The 15,934-nt window shown below is 42.0% G+C and overlaps 2 long non-coding RNA genes across 4 annotated transcripts; both read right to left on the reverse strand.

Moving 5' to 3' along the window:
• Window positions 1–498: 498 nt before the first annotated feature.
• On the reverse strand, window positions 499–2,676 carry LOC124667870. 3 transcript variants are annotated; one of them, XR_006991442.1, is made up of 4 exons: window positions 2,465–2,676; window positions 1,142–1,261; window positions 855–910; window positions 499–670 (listed from the first exon to the last, which is right to left on the reverse strand). It is a non-coding gene; the product is annotated as an uncharacterized LOC124667870 (long non-coding RNA). The 3 variants fall into 3 exon arrangements; XR_006991441.1 differs by having other exon boundaries at window positions 1,018–1,261; XR_006991443.1 differs by having other exon boundaries at window positions 1,018–1,561.
• Window positions 2,677–8,453: 5,777 nt separating this feature from the next.
• Window positions 8,454–11,175, reverse strand: LOC124667784. The gene is made up of 6 exons (XR_006991404.1): window positions 11,117–11,175; window positions 10,823–10,927; window positions 10,641–10,755; window positions 9,581–10,303; window positions 9,340–9,512; window positions 8,454–9,158 (listed from the first exon to the last, which is right to left on the reverse strand). It is a non-coding gene; the product is annotated as an uncharacterized LOC124667784 (long non-coding RNA).
• Window positions 11,176–15,934: the final 4,759 nt, after the last annotated feature.

Consider the following 15,934-nt stretch of genomic DNA (forward strand, 5'->3'; position numbering starts at 1 on the left):
TCCATGTTCAATACATAAAAGCCCTGAAATCCAAATGCCAAGATAGGAATTAAAAAAAAATCTTGTCCCAAATTGTGTCGGCGTAATTTTGTCTCAAATGATGCATACATTGGTGCACAACCACGTAGGAATAATTATTAGATAATGAAAAGGAGCTACAAAAACATGGTTCAACATAGTGAGCGGTCTCATCTGAGTTCACAACATAGATGTCAGATTATCTACATATAGCCTTAAGAAGAAGCCTCAAACGGAGTGACACAATGATCACAGAGGCCACTACCCAAAACGGAACATCAAAAGTACTTAGCACAAAAGACAGACGTGGCGAGCCAGCCATGCCATTTCTTCAGAGTTTTTGTCTATAAATCAGTACATGCTTGACTCATAGTCCAGTCTGGATGGTCAAGCACAGATTACAGAATAGTTCAACAAGGAAGTCCATAGCCCCAATATATATAAAAATGGTTAAGTACAACTCCAATATCCAGGATGCTAATTAAGCTGGAATTGAACGTGACAAATTATGCAGGAGAAAGTGAAGCACCTAGTGAGCCATAGAAGTCCATTTGTGCAGCTCGATGAACCTTTTGCAGTTTTATTTTGAACGTCTTGGACCATGGTGTACAAGTCCACATACTTTGACGGGTCAGAAGAATACTTGTTATCTCTAACAGGAAGAAAATTGTAATCTGAGGTCACCAAAAGAAATAGTAACACTATGCAGTAGACAGTACGTAAATCTATCTAAAGTAGATATAACTTATTACAATAAAAACATGATATTATACATATCGATGATTGGAACGGAAAACACTTCATTAATAGTAGTTTCTTGCATGTAGGATGCTTACCGTGATATTACCACCAACATCAATTTTCACAATTACCATAGCAGCTCCAAATTTATCTGATGCTCAAAAGCAGAAAACAAATGGGAAATTAGCAACAATGTGAAAGAATTTCTTGTTTAAGCAACAACATCAAGACTTAATGAAAAGAAAAGGTTAGCCATACTGTTAGAATAGAAGATGTATGATATCATCCTGTACAGTTTGAGCCAACACAGGTGTTTGATTTAGGAGTTGATTGGGCTTAAGAAAGCACAACATGGATCAGTATAAAACAATTTGAAGATTACCATTAAATTCAGGGCAATGAGAACATCCAGAAAAAGGCAAACCCAACAGATATTCCCCTCATAAGGTCACAGATAAATTCTGCTCAAGTGGCAGATGAATCAACTCGGGTATTTGGAGGACTGCATGAAAATTAGTCATAGGACTAAAATAAGTAAGGAAAGATAAGTAGCCGCACCAAGCATCGGAAATAAGTAGCAAAAATATATTTTTTGGAGTAGACAACACATGCAGGGCAAAGGTAGATCCGAATTGGACGTGAAAAACAACAAAGTATCTAATTAGTTATTTTTGCTCACTTGAGCAAGAACCCAAAATTTGTTGTTTTGGAGGACACGGAACTTGGTGACCTAGGGTCGGCTATGTCTTGAATCTCCATTGCCAGTTCAGCACCAATTTGCATATACTATGTTGTATCGGTCCTAGAAAAAGGCAATGACAAGTAATCTGAGCTGAGAAGCCATTTAGAAAATAAAAAAATACACAATGATGATTCAGTTCTGAAGAAAAAGTAGCTCAGGCTTTTTATTTAGCGAGGCACCAACATGTAAGAACTATAGTCTTCTCTAGATACATGACAATGGTACCAATTATATCTGGTAAAAGCAACTAAGGCTGTACTTGCTGATACTACATACCACATAGGTACAAACAAAAAAAATCATAGCTATTCTTGTCTGATATGCTCTCCAATCTACAGACAATCCCTCTCACATGCGAGAGCGAATGTCTCTGATGAAGCATTCAAAATAGTAGTGAACTGTGCCATCGGTACATAAATTGAAAAAAATGATCAACCAGCGGATCATGTGACACGGGAAAACATAAGTACTGTAATAAAGTGTTACTTGTGTTAGAATTTAAGAGCTTATTAGATGATGAATTGGACCAACTATGTAACCTGAAGTAAAAACATTACTGGAAACCTTCAGGTTGAGAAACACCAAATAGCACTCGACAAATTCAGTCTTTTATAACACTGAAACTACAATTGTAATGTTAATAAAAAAAACTTTCACGCATTCTCAGTCCTGGCAGGAGAAACCTAAGCACCAAACAGAAAAGTAAAACATTGTGCTCATAAGTATCATCCTTCAGGATGAATCCAAAAATAGCGAGATGCATGGGAAATGTGAGAAATGTGTTTGTCCCATGCATGGGAGGTCCTGTGCATGTTTGCGCTGTTGATATCCTGCTTTAAGATTCGTGCCACTCTGTTGTGCCAAGTTTCATTGATAAACATTGGTACACAATGACATCCTGCACGGATCTATTGCTAGTCTCTGGGAAATGTACATCGTATGGCTGGCTAGAAGGAGCTTTACCGGGGGGAGGCTCAGGCCGACTTTGGTTATTATCCTGAAGCCCTTGTCATATTCCATGGTCGCAGGTTCATCATCATACCCCTGTCATGCTCATCTTGTCATAAAGTCTAGAGTTGATACATGCATCTGAAAATATGCTGACATAGATATAGGTTGATTTAGAAAATGCAAGCAATACCATTGGTGGAGAAGAAAAACAAACACTTCAAGACTGCTATTTTTCTAGTTTTAGCAAACAGAACCCCCAAAACCGAAATTCATAAAATAGATGTTTTTCTTTCGTAATACATGAACAAGCTCAGAGTCCATACGATTAATTTGTGTTCTGTATAAGGACTCCTTTTAAATTCGGTAACCATACTGAGTAATACAACTTGTTAATGCAATGCAAAACTAAGTGAAGACATATATGGGTTCAAGATAGATGAAAATGATTCAGGTATACACTAACTACATGTGTTTAAGATGAACATCTGGAATATCAAGAAGGGAAAAAAGATACAAAGAGTAAATTCCTAAATTAACTTTCTACACCTCAAGAGGTTTATGATTGCATCATCTGGCTGCAGAACCAAACATAAACTAAATATCAAGTGTTATTACTAACAAAGAGCCATCATGATGATAAGATTCTAAAACTGAACAAGTAAATGTTAAGTGCCCCAAACTCACTTGTATATTTCTTCTGTTGTTTCTGTACACAATACTGGCAGCCTACATCTTGTAATTTTCTTGCATTTTTTTACTCACCTTAAAGTCACTGGTGTTACTATTTTTTACTTATGTTACATGAAAAGGCTTCAAAACATCCTCATTTGTGGAACATGGATTTGCTACCATTTTCAACAAACCAGCAATTGCAAAGCTTATTCAGATAGTCCGGTAAGAGGAAGTCACAAGTAACATATCAGTTGCCCGCATAATAGTTGGATCTATACTTGGTTTGCAACCGCTGCCAGGCTTAATGCATTACCCTTCCTACAGACATGCAGCATGAAAACTGAAAACCAACCATATGGGTGTCAAGATGATTTAGCATGTCAACTTGGCCCTTTGTCATATGGGTAAAAAAGTACTTTACTGGTGCTAAGAAAGGCAGACAAATTATCTGGTGAAATTCTAAACAGGCTTTCACCTTTCTTGTGGTTCAGCAGAAAACCTGAGAATGAGTCTCAAAAAACTGACGTTTGTCTCATCATTTTCATGAATGAAAATGGGAGCATGGCTCCTTTTCAGGAAAAATGGGTTTCCACGTCTCTTTATTTTTATGTTGCAGCTTTCACTTCCCTCGTCCTATGTCCTAATGCATGTAGATGTAGGTGATTTGTTTTACCACTTACTATCGTACTCTAGGATTCAGTGTTTATGTTGGTATATAGAGCTAGCATGTGGGAAGCACAATGCAAATGCTAGAGGCCTCAATCAAATGTGAAAGGAGAAACCATAAATGCAAACATAATACAAACTAAAAATCCCATGGTCTCCTAGAATGCTAAGGGCGGACCAGTCAGCTTGCAAACAGGATCCTTCTTGTTAACAGAAAATAATGAAAACAATGAGATGATTTTGAGACAAAAGGTGTGTGTTCGGTGTACAAACACCAAAGAAGCAAGAATTAATATAACTGATATAAATTCATTAAAAGGTTACGAAAGATCTAAAGAAACAATTGCCACTTGAGTAAATTCAGAGTTTAGACCAGCAGCTGCAGTGTACAACCAAATGTAGGACGTGGTCAAGTACTGCCTGACGATGCAAATAGATGAGAAATGAAATGCATACTACATCGTAAGCACTACAGACTAATAAGTTTCGACATAAATCCCTGTACTCATTCTGGAGTTGGGCAAAACCACAGCCAAAAAAATAAACTCGAAAATACGCCTTGATGACCGAGAAAGTTTCTTAAAAAAGTATTAGATCAAGCGGTAATCAGAGAACCGCTTGAAAGGGAAAAAAATCGCAATACATGTTTATCAATAAACCTGAACCTAACAATTCTACGCAATGAATCAAAATCAACCAAGTATATTCATCATCAAACTCATCATCTTACATGTTTTTCGCACACGCAGAACTCCAGTACAACAAAAGCGAAGCTTATAATAAATGTATCATGTTCATGCCAATTAGCAGGGAAAGTCAGCATAGCTGGCTGATTTATTCAAATAAAACCAGTCAGCAGTAACGCATAATTCCTAAATGAAACATGGACCTAAATGGTGAACTTTTTTGTGTTCCTCTGAATAAACAGTTACTCCTGCAGAGCTATAAATCCATGTGCTGCAGCATGTCTCTTATAATAAGTCTATCCATAAAAAAATTCCTAAAAGTGTGTTTGAGTTAACTGCATGATTTCCATAACCGCTAAGAGACAATTGTCGAGATGAGGTCACCAAAAAGGCATTTTTCATTCTCAGGTCCTCACTACAGGATTTGTTACAGGAGGTTTTAAATGAAGAATCTGATGGTTGAATTTATAAACCGGCCTCATAAACGTAGAAATGCACTTAACGTTTTTCTTATGCAAAATAAGCTACACCAACCTGCTGCACAAGGTATGAAATAACACTGAGGATGAACCTTTTTCTAATTACTTTTTTTTTGAAACGAGTGGCAAAAGATTTGCCACTATTCATTAATTAAGGGGAAGAGTTTTAGACAAGACCGAAGGTTCACCAAAGAAAACAAAGAAAAAAACCCGAAGGGAAAGCTAAGGGATTACTCTCCCGTTGTTACAAAACTCAAACACTTCGCACCCGCGGCAACCCAAAGCTTTACTTCGGTTTTGATGATGTTGAGGAGGGCGGCGGTTGGTGCGGACTTATGGTTGAAGATTCTAGCATTCCGCTCCTTCCAAATGGTCCAACTAACTAGCATGATGATGGAGGACAAGGCCTTACGATTGCCCGAAGCCTCATTTAACAACTTGGACCACCATCCCTCAAGGTTGAGATCGTCCGTCCACGCATGGAGGTGGATGGAAGGAATGCCAATCCAACTTTTCACCATCCCCCAAAGGCGCTTGGAGTAGCGGCAATGGGAGAGAAGGTGAGCCGCCGTTTCTTGAGTTTGGTTGCAAAGCGGACACCGACCGCAATTTGTTCTACCCCTTCTCGCTAGGCGGTCCGCCGTCCAAAGCCTATTATGGAGAGCCAACCAAGCGAAGAACTTGATCTTTGGAGGGGCCCAAGCCTTCCAAACAAGCCGATTCATGTTGGTAGTCATGGCGCCGAAGAATTGTGCTTTGTAAGCCGCGGTCGTGGAGTACTCTCCATTCTCGGTGGTGTTCCAAGTGATTGTGTCCTCAAGAGACTCATTGAGATGAATGTCCCGGAGAAGAGTCCATAGCCGAATGTACTCATGCAAATGTTGGATGGTGAGGTTTGTGTCCATCTTGATTTTTTTAACCCAAGCATGATCCGTCAAAGCTTGGTTTACCTTCCATCTCTTCCTAGTAGAAGCTTCGTATATAAGCGGAGCTATGTCTTTGGGCTTCGTGTCATTGAGCCAAGGAGAATCCCAAAACTAGCAAGCTTGCCATTTCCTAAGGAGATAGAAGTCGAAGCATAGAAGAGATCCATGTCCACCTCGTCACATGGGTTGCCCATTCCCACCCAAAGCTTGGTTGGGTGCCTCCATTCGAACCAAGGCCATCTTAAACGAAGGGCCCTCGCAAATTTGTCTATGTGGAGGATGCCTAAGCCTCCAAGACTTTTCGGCCTACAAACCGCCTCCCAATTTAATTTGCATTTTCCTCCGGTGATCTCCTTTGTTCCGGCCCAAAGAAAAGCGCGTTCAATCTTGTTCATTGAAGCCACACAACCCGGTGGAATTCTAAGAGGAGTGAGATGGAAAATAGCTTGGGAGGTGAGGACGGACTTGATAAGGGCTCCTCTACCGGCCGTATTGATGTTCTTGCCATCCCAAGTGACAAGCTTGCCGGCCATTTTGTCCTCAAGTGGTTGGTAATCGACTCTTTTAGTTCCCAAACCGAAAGAGGGAGCCCCAAGTATTTGATAGGGAAAGACGCACGGATGACCGGCAAACCCCCAAGCACATCATCAAGGTCGACTTCATGGCAATGTATTGGGATGACCGAGCTTTTTTGGAAGTTAGTATGAAGACCGGTCGCTTCACCGAAATGGTCAAGAATGGCGGAGAGGTTTTGGATGTCCTCCTTTAAGGGGAGCATGAAGACGGCCGCATCGTCCGCATAGAGAGAAGTGCGAAAAACGGTTCCTCTTCCTCTAATCTTGTGAATAAGGTTGTGTTGGGTGGCCAACTCAAGGATCTTTTGGAGTGGGTCTATGGCAAGAACGAAGAGAAGCGGCGATAACGGGTCTCCTTGCCTAAGCCCCTTTCCATGATAAATGGGCAAGCCGGGAACCCCATTAAGAAGGATCCTCGAGGACGCCGTAGAAAACAAGGCCGCAATCCAATCGCGGAATTTAGGCGGGAAGCCTAGTCTTGCAAGAAGCTCAAGGATGTAGTCCCAACGCACGGAGTCAAAGGCCTTGCGGATGTCAAGCTTGAAAAGAAGGGCGGCCACCTTGCTCTTATGGAGCCTCTTGGCAAGATTCTTTACATACATGAAGTTGTCATGGATACTTCTTTTCTTGATGAAGGCACTTTGGGCATTGGAGACTAAATCGTTCATGATAGGGGCTAGCCGCGTAGCAATCATCTTAGCCACAATCTTGGAGATAGCGTGGACCAAACTAATAGGCCTATAGTCGGAGACTTCCTCGGCCCCCTCTTTCTTGGGAAGAAGGACAATGTTGGCCGAGTTGACCCATTGAAGATGGGCAAAATGGAGGTTGTTGAAGTTCTCAATGACTTTTAAAACGTCAACCTTGATGGTACCCCAACATTTCTTGAAAAAAGCTCCGGTGAAACCATCGGGGCCGGGAGCTTTATCGGAGGGTAAATGGGAGATAGCGTGGAGGACTTCCTCCTCCGAGAAAGGAGCATCAATGCCCTCAAAGGCCGTGTTGCCAAGATTGAGACTTTCCCAATTTAGGTCCCATTTGCGTGTTTGTCCTACGCCCAAAGCGGAGGAGAAATGGCTATGTAAGATTTCCTCTTTCCGAAGGTGATCGGTAACCCATCCACCATTGTGCTTGATGCGGTGTATGTGGTTTTTCCTCCTTCTAGCATTGACTCTAAGATGGAAAAATTTGGTATTTGCATCCCCTTCCTTGATATTAGCAATCCGAGAGCTTTGCTTTTTCCTAGCCCTCTCTAGGATAGCAAGGCTAATGACTCTTCTCTTCAACCTAGCACGAAGGTCTTGCTCTTCGCCCGAAAGGACCCGATTTTCTTGTGCGAAGTCGAGGTGGAGGATGACTAGAAGAGCGGCGTGGAGCAACACCTTAGACTTAGAGAAGAGGCCCCGGCTCCAAATGGTAAGCTCCTTGGACACATTCTTGAGCTTATGGAAGAGGTTTTGGTAGGGCTCCCCATGTCCGGAGGGCAAGGACCAAGCTCTTCCAACAACATTGTGGAAGCTAGGGATGTCCGTCCACCAATTCTCAAACTTGAAAGACCTTGGCCTCCTAGGGCCACTAGAATGTGTAGAGAAGATGGTTCATCTTGCTGTTTATCAAGCACCATCATGAGCATGTACGGTTCACCAAGATGTATATGAAAAGATTGAATAGACCCTCACATATTTTCCTCCCAGCCATAATTAGGTGTACAGCTTTTCTAGCAATTAGAATGGCAAGACCAGGTAGAATGCTCACCAGGCAAAGAAAGCCTCATAGTCAGAGCAGCAACCAGTAATCCCATATAATAACTGGAAGGAAAACAATTCAACATTGGAAAAAATATTTCACACCCACACTTGACCTGCACTATTCTATGCTCTGCTATGGTTTGCTAGGTAGGACTTCAATGTTCTGTACTTCTATGGCGTTCCTGTACTGAAACACAGCAGGGGGGGGGGGGGAATGGTAGGTCAAACATACGCATGTCACTCTGGTACTTCATCACGCTTCCATAGTCCCATGTATACATTATGCAGAGAACCAATGATGAGAAAGCTTACATAATAAAAATACCTCGATATAGCTTACATAATAGAGATAATTTTTATAACTTTATGAAACTGTTATCTCAGCTTCCATAGTCAGCTCAAACAATTAATAATGCTACAAAATAATCCATTAGCCCAATATCTCAAGGAGAGACCGGAATTTGAATACCACAATTCACTAACCTATAATATCATCTGAAGAAAATCGCTGCCCCATCTAATAAAACACAAGAAGACCATCTGAAAAGAGCATCCGGCAGTAATCCCATATGATAACGGGAAGGAACAAAATTCAAAATTGGAAAAAATATTTCACAACCACATCGAACCTACACTATTCTATGCAAGCTTACTACCAAAACAATGCACAAAAATGGTTGTCTATTCCGCCAACATCTACCGAAGTGGTTCCATTTGCCATCAGTGGTGTAAATTTCCACAAGCAAGGTAAATAATTAATAATATCATATGTCTATGAGTGGTAACTGGACATCGGCTGACTGTTATTGAACATAGTATGTTATGGCCATGCCAGATTCACAACACCATTAGATAGAAACAAAAGCAAAATACAGGAGAAACATGCACCTTCTTGCAGCTAGCTGATCCATCCTGTGACTTCCACGAACTTTTCATCCAATATAAATCATGGATCTGTATAAAAAAAATTCAAATAAAATCAGAGCTTAGGTATATTGGCAGGTGCAGAGAGGCAGATTCAGCGTCTCCCAGCACAGCTTTCCATGGTAGCCTAGTATTCAGGCTTAGAAGCAAATTCCCACTATCAAAGATTGATGCTCCCAAAAGATAGAGAGAGTGGATGAGAGAGATGTACCAAATCAAGCACACGCTCTCCTCCTTGATGCAAGGACTGACGACGATGTGGGCGGACATGGAGTACACCACATTTCCAAGATCAACCGTGAGAAAAATCACTCGTGCGGGATCTGCGGCCGGCCGGCCGGCACGCCGCCATGCCATCTCGTGCAGTAATGACCCACTTTCCTCCTGTCGGTGAGGCAAGCGGCATGAGAAAAAAGAGAGGCGGATTCCAGAGAGAGGGAGGGAGAGGATACCTGTTATCCTCAGTACGCTCTGTCTCTGATGCGAGGACGAAGAAGATGGTGGCACCATGGAATCCGTCTTTGGCGGCTTGTGGCTCTGCCCTCTTCCGCTCCCCTGCCCAGTGAAAAAGGGAGTGGTGGAGGAGGAGATCCTCCACTGGACTTCACCACCGCTAGCTACTGCTCTGCCAGATCCTGAGTTAGGTAGAGGAGCGGAGGAGGACGAGAGCACCACCTCAACATCGTCGCCCCCGGCCGCTAATCTTTTTAAGGGCAATAGCATGAACTAATATTTTAAGCATAGTGACCTGAACTAACTGCTCACCGCAAATGTACAGCTGAACAAACCAACATCACATGAATAGTTTGTTTACCAATATCAAGACAAACTTAGGCAGAACAAGCAAGAACTGAGGGGGCATTTACACACATAAAACATATGTAAGAAAAGGCCTAGTTTTTACTAATATAGTTCTGGTGACATCACCTTATTTCTTGTTCATCTCTGCCAACAATCCCACATAACAATCATATCCAATAATTGGTGACCATGATAGTCTACATCGAGTCCAACCTAGGGAATAAAGATATAGATTGAAGTCAATGGTAGAAACTCAAGGATCCAAACCATTGTGATCTGGTATAGCTTGGAGGTCATGTAAAATGCTCAGCCTGCTCGCTTATGGTTCAATTCATGTCCTTTTTGATCAGACCAAAACCTCGGCAAGGAAGGACCTGCAACAGATCAAGAAGAGATTCAGGTTATCTAACAATTGTGTTGGACAGAACATTAAACAAATGTTAGTGAGGGTCAAAACTTGCAGCGGGAGAGGAAAATAGTTTTGACGCGGATACGTGCGGAACCAAAACTGAAAAATTACATAGAAAAGAAACATCAAGTAGTAGTGCATTTGCTGTAGCAGTAATAAATCAGTACCCCTCTCTTACCTTTGTGACAACGCCACCAAGCCTGCAGGGTCATAATCTAGTATGAACTACTACTATGCCATGTACCATGCTATCTAGTATGAATTGTCAAAAGTTTACTAATGTTAAACAAGGAAACACTCACCAGCTCCATATGTCCGATGACCAGAATTTGAAGCAGGGTCGTCATAATCCAGTAGGCACGTTTCAAACCATTATGCAGTCGAGCCGCATGTATGGACCAAAAATGAGCAGACAATCTACATATAAATATTGGAAGTATGAATATAGTCCCATCCCAATCACTGCAATGACGATTCCAATTACCTTCTTTAATCCAAGAACCTCTTCATACTTCCAATCAAGAAACCAAAACAGTGAATAACCTTCTTGGACTTTTGTCAAACACCTTGTTGGCATAGATAACCAGATCTGCACAAACAAACAGAACTTCTAGGGATTAAATCTAGAGAGAGAGGGAGAGCAGAGAGAGACAAATACGTTCCATGGGTCAGCTGTGGCAGCGGCCACCTCTATTGGAATCAGACCCGACGAACCAGGGGCGGAGCATTACGGCCCGCAGGTGGACAGCTAAGAAGACGACGACCTGAAGCAGCTCACCTCGGATTGGCGTCCTCGCGGAGGACGAGGATGATGGTGGCGCCATGGAATCCCTCCCGGCAGATCGATCTCCCCTGTGATGTGTAGCCGACGGAGACGCACGAGATTGCAGCGGGTTGGGGAGGGGGAGGAGAGGAGGAGAGGCGACCGGCGGCGGGGCTGACGCCTGCGAGGAGGCCATCATCCTTGATGGCACCTTGGGGCCACGGCCGGTTCTTCTCTAGTACCGAGGGAGGGGCGACGAGAAGAGGAGAGCACGGGCAAGGAGAGGAGGAGCACGGGAAAAGGCGGGTGGCGGTGGAACCTGCGCAGAGGAGGAGGGCGGCTGGCGGCGGCGGCTGGCGGCGGCGGCTGGCGGCGGCGGCTGGCGGCGGCGGCGGCGCCGACACAGAGGAGGAGGATGGGGATGGAGGAGGCGGGCATTGGGCAGCGATTGGGGATGCTGTCCAGGGTGGGGATTGGGTGGAGATCTGTGAGATACGAAAACCCCAAACTACCCCTCGGGAACGAAGCCACGCGCAATGAAAAGCACAATCGACCGATGGTCGTTGCGCCCGCAGCGACCGACAGGCGGGTCCGCGCGGTGCTGGGGCCCAGACGCAGCCTGATGCGGGTATCATACGAACGTTACATGGTTTTCGCTAGCAGCCCAGCCAACCAGCAACCTCTCTCTTAACCAACATCCAACGCACCAGATTGACCAGACAAGAAAATCCAACGGTGGAGAAGCTGAAATCGCTGTGAGAGCCCCATGGGGGTGCAGCAATCATACCTTTAGATTCCTTTCTATGATTTATTTTTGACCCCTATTTTCGAGATACTTGCCTTTTTTTTGGATCTCCTACCGCCTTTGAAATGTTGAGGACGATGCTGGCTCATGGGTCTCACATGGCATCCTCTTTGGACGATAAACCTTCATTTTTTGTTAATGACAGGTTTTTCTGTATTATTTTTGCAGTCTAATACAAGCTCTTTCGCTCCAAGATCTTGCAAGTTAATAGAATAAATCATGGAATTATTAGGATATGTTTTAAATTTCAAATCCACTTTATGAATTTTTAAAAATACCGTGATCCGTGTGGGTATGGAGCGATCAAGGATTTTCATATTGGCCATGAGCAGTTTCAAAAATTGCAACCGGATAATTCTAAATAAATAAAAACAACTTTTATGCAGAATCTCCGTGTTTTTGTTTTTTGCCATCATAGGATCTATGGTTCATTAGAAAAGGGCCGAAATTGCATGAGCAGAAAAGCCCATTTCTAGTTATTGGGCTTCGACAGCCTGAGCAAGTAGGCCTATAGCAAATACCATGTAGATGGCCGTTGGAACCCAAAAGTATTTGTTGCCTAGACTTAGATGCCAAACTCAGGCACTCAGCCTTATTGACATGAACCTTGCTATGCACACGACAATTTCAGTCCGATCCGTGTACGCAACACAAGATCAAACCCAACGTGTGAGGAAGCAGGTGGCAGCACACCTCCAGATGCTCAATCGTACACATATCATATAGGAGTTGTCGTATGTACATTAGTTCCGTATTGACATGTTTGTTTCTTTGGTTAACATGTGGGGTCCGCACAGTCACCTAGGTCGCACATCAACTTCTTTGCTCATAGTTGATGCATGTTTAGTGGCCTGCAACAAGAATCGATGCCCCCAGGGATGTACTTTACCCTTTAGCGGCGAAAAAATAGGAATGGTCCTCTCATGACTATGATCAACAAGAGGTGGCTATATTATAAAGGACGTACACACATTGTAATTATAGTGCTGAAATAAAGTCAATCCTAAAACAACCATGCATGGGTTATAATATGAAGGCAACACGAAATACAAAAGCAGGGCAGTGTTCAAATAAACTGATTCAAACTAGTAGATACTAAAAACAGTGTACTACTTCTCAACACTTCAAGCATAATAAAAAAGTGTGTCAGTGTTTTTTAAAGGTAACACCGAACGGGCAATGTTTAAAGCAGGCTTAAACCACATAGCCGCTTGTCGGACACTACCCCAACTAACTCTGGGAAGGCTGATAACTCCCACAGTCTCACCTTCATCTGGCTGGAGGTTGCAGCGCAAAATTTTAGGGTATTGATTATGAAGATACTTCCGGTATGCTGTGTAGACGCAGTTTTTCCTCATGAATGGAACCAATGTGCCATCAGGAGCTTTGGATTCACGCTTCTTCGGGTTGGCAATGATCGGGTAATTGAGTCCGAGGAACAGAGTGGTCGCCGAGGCTGTTAACCCGCCTCCAATGAAAGTCCCCTGCACGTGCTGCAACGAACAGAGATATGGGATCCTGCTCAAAGACGTAGGTGGCAACAGGAGGATACTGCCGTAGCTGAAGCCCATTAGCAGCATAGGGAATGTCAGGAGGTACTTCAGCATTGGCAATCCCAATGTTGTTTACTGTAAGGATGATCATCAATCGCTTGCCATCAGCAGTTGGAGCGAGGAACCACGCGTACTGCTGATCATCCACCACCGGTGGCGGGATTACGAACATGGACATCGGGTTTTCTGCAATATTAGAAATGGAGACGAATAGGGTGTTACTGGCAACCATATTCAAACAGCAGCACTGTTCATCGTTCATGCTCACAGTATAAATACGACTATGTAAGCTAAGGACATTGGTCATTCATGTGTTCAAATCGAGTGTCCAATATATCAGTTATACTGCATGCATCCCACGAAACTAGTCTTAACTTCGCCAAAACTAGACACTAGTTTTGGCATACACAGTTATATACTACCTCTGTCCCACCGAAAGTGTCTGAGATTTGTCCAAATTCAGATGTATCTAGACAGTGAAAGCATATAGATACATTCAAATTTTGACAAATATATCATCTTAAGTTTAAGTCCTGTGTTGTAGTTAATTTCCTTTGTCTTAAGTGATCCAACGGTGTATATGATTAGATATTTGTATACAATATAGGAGTACAGACAATCTACCAGTTGGTCCAGTTTTAAACTGAGTATAGAGCTTCAATCATGACCCTTGGAGTGCTAAATCTAACGGTGCACAACAGCAGGATTCTCTGTGAAGAGTGCACATAGCTAACTCTACAATATTTTAGAACCATCACGTGAGCCTTGGGTCTACCCCAAAAAATGACCAAATATATGAAACCCTGAATCATAGGAATAACCCCGTTCAAAGAAATCGCTATTCAAGCACTCGCTACATGGATCAATGGAAGGTTCTTACGGTCTCAACTCTCAAGGAAACATCAAAGGAAAAGGTAGATAAGAAACGAGTGAGTGTTAGATGTACACATATTTTTAATTTTTTATTTGTTCCCTTCGTTTGCCGACCGATGGGAAGAAACATCATTTTTTGTAGGACCACTCTTGTTTTCGTATTTTATATATGCATTGTTGGCAATATTTTCTTTCGAAAACCATGAATATAGCTCGAGCTACATGTAGCATGGTTTTTGAAAATTTTGAGAGCTGCATTTTGAAGTTCCAAAGAAAACGGAGATTAAATACGGGTGTCAACAATGTTGTGTTCTACCAACATTCAAATGTCCAAATCAAAATATCTTATATTTAAGGTTTTGCAACAACAAAAAAATCTGATATATATTTTCCAACATTTTGTAACTTCAAAATCTATCAGATTCTGTCATTTTTGTGCGGCCCGAATATAGGGTATCTCAATTTCAGATTTTACACTCTGGTAGAATAATACATTCTCTACATCTATTTTTTTAGATTTTTTATATATTCTTTCAAAACTTGCGAAAGGCATGCTATAAATATTCTTTTGATTATCAAACAGAATCTTTAATGGTTTGACGTGCATACATACTAGTAATATAAAAATATAAAAGTTCTCGCCTTGTACACATTTTGTTGATTTTTTGGAATGAATACAACATTCAATTTGGTAGATAGAGTACTAAACATTTCATGGGAAACTTAAAGCAGCTTGCCAAACAAAGGCTAATAGAAAAAAAATAGAGGTATGATAGGCATAACATCCACGATGGGGTTGAAATATGCATAAGCTTCGGGCAATTTGGCAAAGAAAAATCTAGCCGGATAAAGAACAGAATTATAAAAGGTACAGGTTAAACTAAGTAAATTAGGCATAACAAGTATTTCATTCTTGTTTAGTAAATAATTGGATTTTGATTGAGTTACTTTTCTAAGGGAAAAAAGGAGAAGGCAGATATTCAAGACACTTTTGGTGGGACGGAGGGAGTAAATCAAAAGTAAGAAATAGTTATAACATGTTTCATGAGATGGAGTACTAAATAACGGCCATATTCATCTCTTCGATGCGAGAGGCCGGGGTACCTCGCCCTCTATTTCGAGCAAAAATCAACTAGTTATATGAAACAATGGGTGTAAAAGTTAATCAAGAAGGGTGCCTTCATTGTGCTACGTTAACATTTGAGATACTTGTTAATTACATCCATATTCTGCAGTGGATAGAGTTACTAATTCAGGATTGTATTCACATACGGAGTATACTATGTTTGCTGATGACTGATTAGTACTAATTCGTTGCAAGCAACTGTTCATTCATATTCAGATAAAGGATGTGATCGTTAAGTCATATACTTATGAAAGTCCTTATGCATCTCTCTGATGCAGATGGCGGGGGTCTCTCGTCCTCCTTTTGGAGCAAAAATCAATTAGTTATATATGAAACAATGGGTGTAAAAGGTTATCAAAAAGGGTGCCTTCATAGTGCTACCTTATCTTTTGAGATACTGGTTAATTACATACATATTCTGCAGTGGCGTAGAATTACTAATTCAGGAATGCAATCACATACTGAGCATACTATGT

Source organism: Lolium rigidum, chromosome 6 (assembly GCF_022539505.1).
Source record: "Lolium rigidum isolate FL_2022 chromosome 6, APGP_CSIRO_Lrig_0.1, whole genome shotgun sequence".
NCBI lineage: Eukaryota > Viridiplantae > Streptophyta > Magnoliopsida > Poales > Poaceae > Lolium > Lolium rigidum.